This window comes from Bufo bufo, chromosome 2 (genome assembly GCF_905171765.1).
Source record: "Bufo bufo chromosome 2, aBufBuf1.1, whole genome shotgun sequence".
Taxonomy (NCBI): domain Eukaryota; kingdom Metazoa; phylum Chordata; class Amphibia; order Anura; family Bufonidae; genus Bufo; species Bufo bufo.
Genome location: NC_053390.1, coordinates 315,560,153 through 315,575,628, shown reverse-complemented (window position 1 = coordinate 315,575,628; position 15,476 = coordinate 315,560,153). Strand labels below are relative to the sequence as shown.

Here is a 15,476-nt window from a genome sequence, read left to right as displayed (position 1 = left end):
AGTGCAGAGACACTTTTATCCAGCCAAATAGAAAGCTGAAGGGCAGAAGGATATCTACAGCAAGAGGATATATACCGGAGGAAGTTTTCCCTACCCAAGTATAAAGCCAGCAATAGGGCATACGGGCCTTGGTGAAAGCCAGACAGGATTTGAGGAAAGTACAGCCTGATCTGTAAGTGTTATTCCCTCTGAGTATCTTGCAAAGACTTTGCCTGCCAATTGTATGAAGCCTGCCTGTATTCAACATTATACATATGGAACTAACTGAAGACTGTACATGGTTGAACTGTTCAGTAAAAAGAAGTTCTGGTTCACTGCAACTGTGTGTACCTCAATTCTTCCTACAATAAATCGGTGTGCCACCGTTACCGGCACTGGCGTCACGAACTATAAGGGATCTTGCCACAGGCACACTAAACCTACAACACCCAGGGCACCTCACCTACCACCTGGCCTGGTCCCTATACACAGAGAGTGCCCCAGAGGATCCAGGTGCCAGCCTCTCCATCACTGCTGTACGCCTGCCCAGGGTATATAAAAATTGTGAGTACCAAGAGCAACCCTCAGTTTGTTAACTACCCCTGTAACCTCACATTCGCTCACTCTGCAGGACTGGCGTACTGCATATTTTGGCGTCACGAACAGGAAACGTAATATTCCTACGCCATAGTGGAATTTGAACTGTGTGCCATTATTGCCTATATCTGTTTATTTGAAAATTGTTGGGCCAAAGAACTGTGAAAAATCGCGGTGTAAAAAAAGGGTATATTGTGGACTGTTTGCCGCTTCCTAAGTCACCTCTTGCTGTCAGTGAATTGACAGCCTTATCCTTAAAGAGGGCCACCAAAGCTACTGGAATTATTGCTGAGCCATAGTTGTGTCCCTCTGGCGCGAAAAAGAAGGAAAGGTACCGCCCTGCCTGTAAAGAAGATACCGCCTACCTCGAATCCTGGAGCTCAGAGAGGCCGCGCCTATCTTCTGACGCTGCGCGTGGGACCTCCGCATGACGTAATCTCGTACCTCGCGAGACCTGGACTGCGCATCACCGGAGTGAGTAAACTTTCGGTACTAACAGATTCCTTTGTATTCAAGTACTGGAAGGATTCCGATCCTTGCTGCGAGAATGGGAGGAGGTCCGTCGTTAGTAATAAGAGACTTAATCCAGGGGAGAACACATCCAATTCGGATTTTGGCCTGCTCCGCTGCTCCTTAAAGGGCCATACCTGCTCCGGGGTCACCATTAGTAACGGCCTAAGAAAGTGAAGTTCAGCATAAGTCTGCCTACAGAACTTGTCCCCATAGACCACGCCATGTCCGCACCTGAGAGAACGGGGCAGATGGCCCCCAATGAGCCTTCTGTAATTCACGCAGATGAGAACAGGGCGACCGCCGCTGCGGCAGCATCCAGTCTGATGCCGCTGACCATGCCATATTTTGGGGCCCCCTGGTTCCCGCGATATTCCGGGGAAGCCCACAAACTGAAAGACCTCAAAGACCAGATCATGGCCTTATTCCGGCCCTATTCTATCTCCGCGGAGCAACAGATGGAGATCCTCTTAGCGCAGTTAGAAGGGGCCGCCCGCAGGGAAGTCATGTCATGGACCAGCTCCGAAAAAAATAATATGGGACAGATCTTTGATCGCCTCGGCACCACGTTTGAAGCCAGGACGGTGTCGGAAGTTAAGATGCGATTTTTTTTTTTTGAATCAAATCGTTTTTATTAAACAATAAATACATATTATAACATAATACAATACGTTGACTTTTTCTTTCTTTACATTATCCACAATGCGGATTCAGTGAACAACATTACTCATATGTATATCACCACTCAGTATTATCATGAATCCATACAATACATATACCTTTGCTAAAACATATTATGGGCAAAAAATACCAAAAACTTGACCTTTCCAAACTCCCTCCCCCCCTTACCCTACCCTAACCCCCCAACCCTAACATTGGTCTTGACCATCACATGTCTATATAACCACGTGGGTATTAGATAACCATTCAGTCCACATTTTTTCGAACTTCTGAGGGCACCCTCTCTTCACAAACACCCCTTTTTCAAGTACCAGCATGTCATGCACCTTCCGTTCAAACTCACTCAGTGTGGGCGGACTTCCCTGGATCCACCTCATAGCAATCAGTTTCCTGGCCACATATAGCAATCTCCCCACAGCGACCCTAACCGGTTCATTCCCTCCAATTTCAGACACATACCCCAGAATACACACCTTAGGATCTTTTTGAATTCTTAATGTCAATTTACTATTAATCATCTCTACAACTTCCTCCCAATAATTACCAACTACTGGACAAGACCACAACATATGTAACAAATCTGCACCATCTTCCATACACTTTGGGCACTTGTCATCACCTCTTACTCCTATCTTTTTCAGGAACACCGGTGTTTTGTACACTCTGTGTATAATAAATAGTTGGGACAGTTTGCCCTGTTCACTTAGAGACACCTTGGGGACTGCTTCTAAAATATCTTCCCACATATCCTTAGACATATCCCCCACATCAGCCTCCCACTTTTTCATTCTTGAAAGCGGATATCCCTCTAAGAATTTTTCCATTAGAAGAGCGTACACCTGTGATATTAACCCTCTTTTTCCCCCTCCCGACGGAAGAACAAGCTTATGGACCACCTCCATTTGAGCTATCTCACATCCCTTCCGCATCGTGACCTCAAGGGCATGTCTTATTTGAAGATATTTATAAAACCACTCCTTGGGGATATTAAATTCCTGCTGCAGGTTTTGAAATGACCTACATGTCTTATCCTTAATTAATTGTCCAATTCTCGTCACTCCATAAGTTTCCCAGTTCCTAAGTCCTGGTATGGCCAATAGTTCTGGCAACAAGTGGTTCTTTCCAATAGGGGAAAGTTCACTAATACCTCCCACTCCTCTTAGCAGCTTCACTTTTGCCCAAACTTTTTTCATGAGTTCAATCAGAGGAAGTTTTTCCCTCCCTGCATGCATTCCTAAACCTTCCAGAATGCCCATGAGGTCACGACTGCCCAGCCAATGCTGCAATATCTTCCCAGTCATATCCGGTGCTTGTAGATCAATCCATCCCTTAAAATGCTGACATTGGGAAGCCAAAAAATAAATCCATGCGTTAGGGACAGCTAAGCCCCCTTCCGACTTAGAATACTGCAATGTCTCCAGTTTGATCCTAGCCTGTCCATACTTCCAAGTAAGATCTCTAAATATAGAGTGAATTTTCTTAAATCTATCCAGAGGGATCCAAACTGGAGCATTATTCAGTATATATAACAGTTGGGGCATCATAACCATTTTTAAAAGGTTAACTCTACCTACCATCGAAAGAAAGAGCCTACACCATGACCTCACTTTAAGCCTAAAAGTAGCTAGCAAAGGGGATAGATTTAGTTCTTCAAAATCCGCTAGTCTCGGTGTTATATGTAATCCCAGATATTTAAATTTATCCACCCAGGGCACCAAACTGTCTACTTGTCTGCCTGTCAGAGCTTGCCCGTCAATTGGCATCAAAGAGGATTTCTGCCAGTTTATCCGTAGTCCGGAAAAGCTACCAAATCTGTCAATCAATGCCATGGCCGCATCCAGGGACGCACCAGTATCGCCCAAGAAAAGTAGGGTATCATCAGCGTACATAGCCACTTTATTATGCAGTTCACCATATCTAAACCCCTCTATACTTGTAGATAAGCGAATATGCGCCGCCAACGGCTCTATTGCAAGAGCAAACAATAAGGGCGACAGTGGGCATCCCTGTCTGGAACCCCTGGCGAGGGGAAAACAGTCTGATAATCCTCCATTGGCTCTAATTCTCGCCTTAGGGCTAGAATACAGAACCTGTACCCACTGAATGAACCGTTCACCAAAGCCCATAATTCTCAGGACCCCCCACAAATACCTCCATTCCACACTATCAAACGCCTTAGCGGCGTCAAGCGCAAGCAAGGCCCTGTCACCACTATTGTCCGCCGGAATATTTAAACTAGTGTACAGCCTACGAAGGTTAATAGCCGTCGATTTTCCTGGCATAAATCCCGTCTGGTCCGGATGTACTATGGTCAGAATTACCTTGGACAGCCTGTTCGCCAACACCTTCGCCAGTAGCTTAACATCAGCCGTGAGAAGTGAAATTGGCCTGTAGGAATCCGGTATTTTAGGATCCTTCCCAGGCTTAGGCAGAACCACAATTATAGCTTCCTGCATCGAATGTGGTAACGAACCTGCCTCCAATGAGTGCTCAAACACCTTAAGTAATTCAGGGAGTAATATCCCCTGTAGCTTTTTGTATATCTCTACTGGGAGACCATCAGCTCCAGGGGCCTTACCACTTGCCATGTCCCCAAGTGCAGCTTCCAGTTCCTCGAGTGTAATCGGCTCCTCTAGCCTCTCTCTATCTTCTTCTGACAGCACCGATAACTGCGCCTCCTCTAGGAAATCCTTCAGGGCCTCATCAGAACTAGATCCAGTGGAAGTATATAGAGATACATAAAAGCTTTTTAAAATTCCTAATATTCCTTTTGTGTCCTGACAACTGTTCCCCCTGTCATCTCTCAACTCCTGAATACAAGAGGAGCCTCTCTGAGCCTGCGAGACCACTGACAACAAATGACCCACCTTCTCTCCTTCCTCAAAAGATCTCTGACGGTAAAAGCTTCTCTTTCTATCTGCGGCCTGTACCAGATGACATCTCAGCTGCTCCTGAGCAACCTCCAGCGCCTCACTACTAACCATGGTGGGGGATCTACTAAACTCTCTCTCAGCCTCGGCCACTAGTACATGCGCCTTGACATCCGCCTCTCTGGTCCTGGATTTATGTTTGTTGATTTCTTTCATCAGAACTCCCCTCAGAAATGCTTTCATGGCGTCCCATACACCTGGTATCGAAGCCGACCCTGTATTGATATCAAAAAATTCCTTAATTTCCATAGAAATCCCAGATAGGTCACCCAACACATTCAACCAATGAGGATTACACTTCCACAGCCTCGGTCCCTGTCTGAGCACCCCCAGGCACAAGTCAATCTGCACCAGAGAATGGTCAGACAACGACCGAGGATGATAAACAACATCCCTAACTAGTGGTAGCATTATGTCGTTAACAAGGGCCAGATCTATACGCGATAGTGAATGGTGCGTGGCGGATCTACATGAATATTCACGCTTATCCGGGTTACGCCATCTCCATACATCTTGTACTCCTACCTCACCCAAAATATTCCTGAGAGCCGCACTCCCCGGTGAACCACCTGCTCCCTCCACCCGGCATCTATCTAGGGAGTCATTCATCGTGCAATTAAAGTCCCCAACCAACAGCCACGGCAGCCCAGGGAAGTCCGCCACAAAGCCCATGATCTCTCTTATTAATGGGGAAGCAAACGGTGGAGGCACATACACAGACACCAGCACCATCTGTATTCCATCCACCTTACACACCACACACACATACCTGCCCTCAGCGTCCACACACTCCTGCATATGTTCATACCTGATACTCCTATGCACAATCATACTTACACCTCTAGAATGAGAGGAATGAGTTGAATGTAACGCATGGATCACCCAATTTTTATTCATCCAGTGTAAATTTTCTCCTGTCAAATGCGTTTCCTGAAGACAACATATAGCCGGCTGAAACCGCCCCAGATACTGAAAAATACACTGTCTTTTCCGTGCTTCAGCCATCCCTCTCACATTCCAGCTTAAGATTCTAATCGCCTGTGACATGGTAAAACTTTAAACCATATTTGAATCTCACACCCCATTCAGATAACACTCGCTCATAGTTCAAGACCTTAACCTTCCCCCCCAACCTTTTCCCTACCCCCCCACCCCCCTCCCTCCCTCTCGTACTCAGGTTACTGTAGCTGGGGATACCTTTCCCCTCAGTATCCACTTCCCACATTAAAACAGGGCAATCCGAGAGCAACCATCCCTTTAACCTACAATAAGCATAACAATTTATAACACTTTTCCTCAGGTAGAGAATCCTCCCCACAACTGAGAAATACATTTTACTATCATTACCGCCTGCTCCCTCCTCAGGAACTACCATTTGGTAGCATTACATAATACACTCCCTAACTGGTGCAACATTTAAAGCAATCCTAGAGTGTAAATGCATATATAACTTGAACATAAGAAACGTATATCTGCCTCCTTCAAGTGTCCAGGGCACCACTTCTCAATTGTCGCTCGTGGACGTCCAGCCACTGCGTCGCCTCCTCCGGATCTTCAAAAAATCTGGTGGATCCCAATGCCACCACACGCAGTTTAGCAGGAAACAGCATAGCGTACTGGACTTGTAGAGCTCTCAGCCTTTTCTTTATGTCCATAAATCTACTTCTCCTCCGCTGCACTTCGTTGGAATAATCCGGAAATATGGATACTTTCACCCCATTCAGGACCATCTCCTCATTGTCCCTAGATTGTCGCAGGATAGTGTCCCGGTCTTTAAAATGGAGTATCTTCGCCAGTATGGGACGGGGAGGTCTGCCAGGCGGAAGCGGCCGCATGGGGACTCTGTGCGCCCGCTCCACCGCATATAATGAGGATAGACCTTTTTCATGAAATAATTGGTGCAGCCATTTTTCCACAAATTCGGTGGCATTATCCCCCTCCGTCTTCTCTGGCACACCCACAATCCGCAGGTTATTCCTTCTGGACCTGTTCTCCAGGTCATCTGTTTTGGCGTATAACGCCGCTATATCTTTAGCAGATGATTTTGCCGCCATTTGCAAAGGCTGGATAACGTCCTCAATAGTGGACACCCTCTTCTCCAATTCAGAGGTGCGTTCTGTGATTTTATGTAAGTCATGCCTAATTAAAGACACGTCTGACCTCAGACTGCCAACCTGTACTGTAAGCACCTTCAGTGTGCTGTTACAACTGGCCACAGCGGCCATAATATCTTTTAGAGTAGGCTCTGCTCCATCCACAACTTTAGGGCCTACCGTGTCTTTTGCCGGCCGTGCAGGGGTTAATGGCGGCCAATTTACCGCGTCCAGGGTCTCCCCGTCGGTGGATTCATCCTCTTGTCCAGAGGAAACCTGAGCGTCCATCTCCTTCTCCTCAGCCCAGTCTCCCCCAGCACTCTCCGTGCGAGCAAACCTGCTCAGCTTTGCGGCAGCCGTCTGTCTCGTCTTGGGCTGTAAGGCCGGCCCCTCTTCTTCCTCGGCGCCATGCCGACTCTCCTCTGGCCTGTCACAGCGCGGCCCTTTACCGGACTTTCTAGGCATATCGGGACTCAAAAGATCAGCACCACACTCTCCTGTCTCCTCTCAACCACCAGGTAGGCTAGGATCTGCGATATAAGGGGTTGCTACCACTCTAAAATCAGGATGTCTGCAGGAGCTCAGTGCGGTGCGACCTACTCCATGCGCTCTCAGGCCACGCCCCCCTAAGATGCGATTTTTAAGCAGAAAGCAACAGCCCAGTGAGTCACTCCGTGATTTTTCTTTGTCCCTGAAAGAGACCTTGAGGGCCGTGGTCCAGGTGGACCCCCCGGGAGGCTGAGGACCAAGACCGGACTCAGAGAGCAGTTCATTGCGGGTGTAAACACTGAACACTTAAAGGGCCAGCTGAGGATGCTGTCGGCCCAACACCCCAATTGTGCGTTTTTGGACTTTAAGGAGCTGGCCATCAGTATCCTGGGTCAAAACCCGCCCACAGGGCCAGCAGCCTCCCTTGAACCTCAGGCCTGCCAGCCAAAAATTATTGATGTGAAAACGTCCGGAGCCAGTCAAGCCACCCAGGCTCCAGTAACATATGTGGTGGCGGCGTTAATGGAGCAAGTTAACCATCTCACTAAGAGCCTGGAAAAGGTGTGCAGGAAAATAGAGGAATGGGAAAGACCATTGTTATTGGAAAACGAAAGCCCCCTACCTCAAAGGCTCCTCCTGCCTGCATATAAAGAGGTCTACCCCAAAGAACCCGATGGGTGACCGAGTTACCGGTCTAAGAATCGCAAAGAGCCTGTCTGCACCTATTGTAAAAAAATATGGCCATACTGAGACAACGTGTTGGCAGTTAAACGGGCCCCCACCGAGGCCGAGGACCGCCCCTCGGGAGGTAGAACAGTAGGTCCAAAGGATCCAAGTTGGATGCCCAGATACGTGGGATCTCGTCCGAAAATGAACATATGCATCAACGGGATACCTTTTGAAGCCCTGCTGGATACTGGGTCTCAGGTCACCACCATCCAACGACCCACCTTTGACAAATTCTGGGATTCAAGTCTCCTCACCCAGCCACCGGAATCCTGGCTGGATATCATTGCTAGCAACGGCAAGCCGGTGAAAGTCCATGGGTACTGGGAACCTACCCTTCAGGTGGGAGAAGCCACCTTACCACAGAAAGGTGTGATTGTGATGCAAGCTGGAGATAAAGGGGGACACCCCGTGATCTTAGGGACTAATGTCTTTAAAAATTGTTACTCCGAGGTACTTGAGGCCCTGAACCAGTCCATACCTTCAGCTTCACCTGCTTCTAAAAGAGTCATTCAAAAGACTATCAGTGTGCTGTGTGCTCAGCAAAAATTTGCGAATGGAAAAGGAGAAATTTGCACTGCCCGGATCCGGGATAACCGGCCGGTGATCCTGCAACCGAATTCCCAAATCCTTTTGTGGTGCCGTGCTGTACTAGGGATCCAGGGCCAAGACTATCAAGCCCTGGTAGAGCCTATCCAGATTGAAAATCATCCCTTCGTGCGAGCAGCCAAGAGCCTGGTGACCGTATCTCAAGGTAAAGTGCCTGTCCGTTTGATTAATTTCAGTGATCACCCTGTTGCTCTCTCTAAGCACTGCCCTGTTGCTCAGTTATCCGTCTGCCTGCCACGGAAATGTCTAAAACTGCACAGAGCAGCAGCGCCCCTGCCAGCACCTCTTAAGTATCCTGTTGGGAGGAACTTCATGTGGGGAACGAATCCACCCCGAAGGATCAAATAGAGGGAGTCCTGAATCTGGTGAAGGAGCACCACCAGGCCTTTAGCAAGCACTCCACAGACTATGGAGAGGTCAGTGTAATCAAACACACCATACCCACTGGCTATCATCCTCCTATCAAGGAGAGATACAGACCCATACCACCTACTACCTATCAGTCCGTAAAAGAGATGATACAGGAAATGAAGGACTCTAATATAATCCGGGACAGTCATAGTCCCTGGGCTGCGCCCCTAGTTCTTGTTCGTAAAAAAGATGGTAGCATTAGATTCTGTGTGGACTATAGAAAAATGAATCAAATCACCCACAAATACGCTTATCCGTTGCCACGCATTGAAGAGTCTTTGACTGCCCTGGGGTCATCAGCCTACTTCTCGACTCTGGACTTAACCAGTGGATACTGGCAGGTACCTATGGCCCCGGAAGACCGGGAAAAGACCGCTTTCACTACGCCTATGGGCCTGTTTGAATTTAACTACATGCCTTTCGGACTGTGTAATGCTCCAGGGACATTCCAGCGGTTGATGGAGCGTTGTTTAGACCATAAGAACTTTGAGACTGTATTGCTATACTTGGATGACGTCATTATCTACTCCAAGACATACGAGGATAATTTAAAACATCTGGCTGAAGTGTTTCAAGTCCTCGTTAAATATGGCCTTAAAATCAAGCCGTCCAAGTGCCATCTGCTGAAACCAGCGGTAAAGTATCTGGGACACGTTGTTAGTGCAATAGGAGTCCAGCCTGATCCTGATAAACTTGCTGCTGTCCGTAATTGGCCTACTCCTACCACCATGAAGGAGGTGAGAAGTTTCCTCAGCTTTGCAGGATATTACAGACGCTTCATCCTGCATTTTGCACAGATTGCGGATCCGATCCAGGAACTCCTAAGGGGGCATCCCAAAAAGAGTCCAAAGACTCCTATCCCTGTTGAATGGAATGAAGAACGGGAGATTGCCTTCCAGCTCCTAAAGAAGAAGCTGACTGAACCCCCTGTCCTAGGTTACCCAGAAGCCGTTTCACCTCTATACGGATGCCAGTAAAAGAGGCCTGGGAGCCGTGTTGGCTCAGGTGCAAGACAACAAAGAGAGGGTGATTGCCTACGCCAGCAGATCCCTGAGGGGAGCTTAGAAAAACAATCAGAATTATAGTTCCTTCAAGCTGGAGTTCCCTGCTATAGTGTGGGCTGTGACTGAAAAATTCAAGGACTACCTTGCTGCCACTCCGTTTGTCGCCTTCACTGACAACAATCCCCTGGCGCACCTGAATACAGCCAAGTTAGGGGCTCTGGAACAAAGATGGGCCTTCCGCCTTGCCAACTATGACTTTGCTGTGAAATACCGGGCAGGCCGCTCAAATAATAATGCTGATGCCCTGTCTCGGCTTCCCACTACAGATGAACCAAAAGATGCCTGGGAAGAGTTGGAGATGCCGGCGTTTTACAACAAGTTTGCTCAGCAAGATAATGTTCACACTGAAAATAACTCGGCTGCTGATCCCTCTCCACTGATTAATCTTGAGTCCAGAGGCGAACAAGAAAGGTAGATTAAGCTCCAGTCAGAAAGTAGAGTCCTCGGTGAACTGCTCGACTTCCTTACTAGTGGAAGAACTCCTGAGAGAGTCTGCAAGAAGAGCGCAGACCCAGAACTATTGAAATTGTGGAGACATCGCCACCAACTCTTCCTTCAAAAAGGCCTGTTGCTAAGAAGGAGCCTGGATCCAGTGTCCTGCGATAGGGTGTACCAGATCCTCATACCACGTCAAGACGCCAGAGATGTATCACAACCGGTCTGGACATTTCGGTGTGCAGAAAACTGAGGCCACCATTCGCAGAAGGTTCTATTGGATTGGGATAAGAGAAGACATTGAAAAATGGTGCCGGGAATGTACTGCCTGTGCCGTCGGGAGAAGTGAACGCCATGACCAGAGAGCGCCTCTCCATCCTATCGTGAGTAAGGCTCCCCTGGAGCTTGTTGCCATTGATCATGTGAAGTTGGAGCCAAGTCGCTCAGGTTATACTTATGCCATGACCATTATTGATCACTTCACTAAGTTTGTTGTAGCAGTGCCTGTGAAGGACGTGACAGCCAAGACTGCGGCGGAAGCCTTCTGGAAGCATTTCCTTCTGCATTACCATGGCATCGACCTGTAGTTTTGAGCCTTTGTTAGGTCGAGCATGCTCAGTATGTTGCTATCAATTCTCTAGATAAATGTCTTGTGAAACAAAGGGTGTGTTAGTGTGCTGGTGATTACTGAGTAGAGGGGGCGTGACTGGACTGAATATCAGGCAGCCAATCAGTAAACATCAACACTCACAGCAGGAAAACTAGGGATTGTGGGGATTGTAGTTTTGTGAGGGAAGATAAAAACCCATGATACTCTCAGTGTGCTGCAGGCTCACACAGGAGCTAGACAAATGGATTGCAAGGTAAATAGAAGCTGTTTTTCAAAAATGTTGTTACATACCTGAAATACCCCTTTAAGGGCTCACTCAGACGAACGTAAGGGCTCCGTGCTGCAGACCGCAAATAGCCGTGTGCACTCTGTGGTGCAGATGTGGACCCATTCACTTGACCCATTGACTTGAATGCCCAAAAGCCCACAGAAGCGCATTGTAGTGCTTCCATTGTGCCTCTGTTCCGCAAAAGATAGGATATGTCCTATCTTCAGTTGTATCTTGCGGATTGAGGACCCATTCAAGTCAATGGATCCACGCCACGGAGTGCACATGGCTGGTGTCCGTAGATTGCGGACCCGCGGTTTGCGGTCCTCGATATGGACACGGAGCCTTTATGGTCGTGTAAATGAGGCCTTAGAGTGATGAACACTGTAAATGTGTAAAATGATTCAAAATGCTGCCAAAGGCACAATGGAAATGTATATTCTGTGCTTTAAAAGGGTTATCCAACAAAGAATTACTCTGCAATGAATAGGGAAATTCAAATTAAGTATTATTGCAATATACATGCAATATAAATATTGTTAGGTTTCTTATATACATTACATTTTCCTCTGCTCTTTATCCTTCTTTTTTGACAGACCAAGATCGTGACTTTCTTCACTCAAGTGCAAAAAAGTGCAGCGTGCTGCACAAAAACGTGCAGTCTATAGCAAGTCCTATCTGTAAGAGAGGAGCCCCCATAAACCAATCCCCATTTCTCAGAGCCTGAAGGCCCTACAAGGGTCAGAGAAAGGTATAATAATATTTGCAAAGGATATGTTGGCTAATCTCTCAATTTTAACATCAGTATGAGGGTTTAGTAAGACCGCAGAGTGCACCTGTCTTTGCAAATATTATTATATTGTTATATTGGTTATCACATCCACATAATTGCTATCTTGTGTAGGATGTCTATTGTGGTACTTGTGGTCTGCTGCGTGCATCCTCCACTGTATGTATTTTTGCTGGGGATCGCCATTAGCAACTGGCCACAAGTGCAGGATTTGCTCCCCTGTATATATGCACAACTGCATATGGGTTTGAGCACTTCCCGCCTGTTTAACACCATGCCATTTTTTCTGTTTGTTATTCAGAGAAAGGTAGCCATCCTACACCAAAGCTTAGGAAGAGCCCGGTCAAGCTGCGGCTTCCACCTGGACTGTCACACCAAGTGTTCGCCAGGAGCACCAGTTGAGGTTTAGGTTCCGGAGAAGGGGACCAATGGGTTGCAGAGGGTGAAGATCCTAAGGGCACACACCCTCTAGACCTGGGCACTGCATCCTGAAAGATCCACGAGACAAACAAATGTGGAAAGTGAACACATAGTGAAATAAAAGTGAATGTGTGCCGTTATGGCCTGGACATTTGTTGTCATCTTAGTTAGTTTAGGCGCCTCATGGTCACCACTCCTGGAGCACTTTTGTATCTTGGGCTTTCAAACAAATCAGCTCATGGCTTCGATCTAAAGAGTCTAGGCCACCTACAAGTACCTATCAGTTAACCTGCATACACAAGCTTCCACTCCTTGTGCATTGTACTTGCTAAAACTCTAACCACTGAAAAGAGCAGATACTACACTCAATTTTTGCCAAATGGCCAAGAAGTAAAAAAAACTTTGCACGCTTCCATATGAAGGCACACAAAAATACATACGCTTATACTCAGCCTTATTTCGGTTTCATACAAAGCAGAGCCATATTACAGCTGCCTGCTTGAGCCTTAAAGGATATGAACACCATTGAAGGCAATTTTTTTATGATTGCATTTTACTCATTTTGGGCTAAAAATCTTTTTTTCAATCAGTCTTTTTTTTAAATATTGTGACAAAGGGATAACTGTTTATCTAGCTGTGTCATCTAATCTGTAATTTACTAAAAGGTCATAAACAGGTCATAAGAACTGAGCTATAATGAGTATTTTTAACGTCATAGATAAGGAGCCTGTCAGGTAAACTGGCTGACGGAAAAGAGAGAAAATTTATATCCTGCTACTAGAGAAACAAAAGGCTGTACAGAAAAAAGGGCTCCATATTTTTTAAAGACCAATTTAAAAATGATTTTTAGCTCAAAATGAGTACAATGCAATAATTTAAAAAAATGCTCAGGGCTTTCACAAACTCTGCATCTTCAACAGCTGATTTGCGGGGACCCTGCCATGTCGCGAAGGACCACTTCCAGCTTCTTAGAAGATGAAGATATTCTTGCTTCATTCAAAATAGTACAACGCGTTTCAGGGTTTACATTTCCCCTTCATCAGGTACAATACATATATATATATATATATATATATATATATATCACATGTCCCAACAAACATAATATATATATATATATAATATATATATATATATATATATATACACCTAAAAAAAAGTCTGTTTGAGACCACCCACCACAGAGCAATTGTAAAAAATAATCACCCCAATATTAATTGCTTTACAAAAGCACATCATTTTAATACCACACAAACTTCTTTTGTTTAAAATTTATGTAAGATATCAAACAGAGATGGAAAAAAAACCCACATGTATCATGTGTCATGTTATGTGACTTTGCAAGCCAAATAATGTAACTGAAGGGGCCACTGCTTTATATACTAGTATTAAGATGAGAAGACTCTAGTTTCCTGGAGGAGAGCAGTCATGTGACATGTCACCTGACCCAAAGCTGGTCACATGGTCTGCTGCTTCATACATTTGTGTTAGGCTGGGTACACTTAGATATCAAAAGGAGAGATGGTCATGTGACATAGGGCCAGTCACATGGTATATTACCCATGGCAACTGGACACTACAAGGACGTATAGGGGCATTAGATATAATAAAAAGATTAATATAAGAAAATAGCTGAAGGACCCGGCTTTGCTCAGGTATATTTAATCTATTTCATTTAAAGTTTGTGTGTGTTGTTAAAAGATATCAACAAATCTACAGCACCCCGTCCCCTTAACATAACCTCCACAGCCCCCCACTCCTTAACACTCACCCCCCCACAGTGCCCCATCCCTTAAAATTGGACCTCCACAGCAGCCCACCCCCTTAACTTTGACCTTTAAAGCAGCCTTCCCCTTTACCCGTGAGTTTCACAGCAACCCACCCCCTTGACAGTGACCTCCACAGGGGCCCGCCCCCTTAACAGTGGCTTTTATAGAAATCTGCCCCTTAACACTGACCTCCATAGCGGACCATCCCCTTAACTGTAACATCCACCACAGCCTGCTCCTAGGGTGGCCAGAGGTCCAGTTTTAGCCCAGATATTCTGACTTTAAGACTCCCTGTCCTCCATCTGGCGCAGGGACTGGATGGACACAAGGATGTCCTTTTGAACAGCTCACTCTCAAACAGCAGCACTGTGCTGTCTGAGAGTGAGCTGCAGGAGGAAAGTCACCATCCCTCCCACCCCTGCAGCTGACAGAAGTTTATTTTTAACTTCATTTTTTCAATCCCTGTCGGCTGAGGAGTGGAAGGGGGCATGGCCTAACTGGATCTGGGGCGTGTCCTTTTGAACAGCTCACTCTAAGACAGCAGCACTGTGCTGTTTGAGTGTGAGCTGCAGGGAGAAAGTCACCCTCCCTCCCACCCCTGCAGCTGATAGAAGTTGATTTTTACCTTCATTTTTTCAATCCCCGCCGACTGAGGAGTCTGAAGGGGCGTGGCCTAACCAGATCAGGGGCGGGGCTTAGCGGGACCTGGGGGCGGGGTTTTAAGTTCATCTTTTGAGGGTGGACACATTGTGGCAGGGGGCATGTCTGGGTTCCTTCCTGCAAGAGTGAAGCCCCTCTGGGCACCTTACTGGCTCATTTGCATACCAAATAAACTGGATTTTGTCAGAGGATAAAACATCTATTGCTGGAACAAAGGCACACCTTGAAATAAGGTACTAAGTGCTATTAGGCCATGGCTTTACTTCAATAGCGATTATCCTGGTGACAGATTTCCTTTAAAGCTCACCTACAGCAGTGAAGATAAATGAATGGGTTGTTATGGAAACCTGGAGTAAAACTGTGTATGTGGAGACTAACGGCCTTCGAGCTTCTATTGGCTGACAAGGGTCATGTGACCAAGCTTCTGTTGGCTTA

At 46.5% G+C, this 15,476-nt stretch overlaps 1 protein-coding gene across 1 annotated transcript in view; it reads right to left on the bottom strand.

Annotated features, from left to right (window-relative positions):
* Nucleotides 1-15,476, bottom strand: part of SHC3 (SHC adaptor protein 3) — a 208,888-nt gene that overhangs the window by 65,036 nt on the left and 128,376 nt on the right. The gene's annotated exons all lie outside the window — the stretch shown is intronic.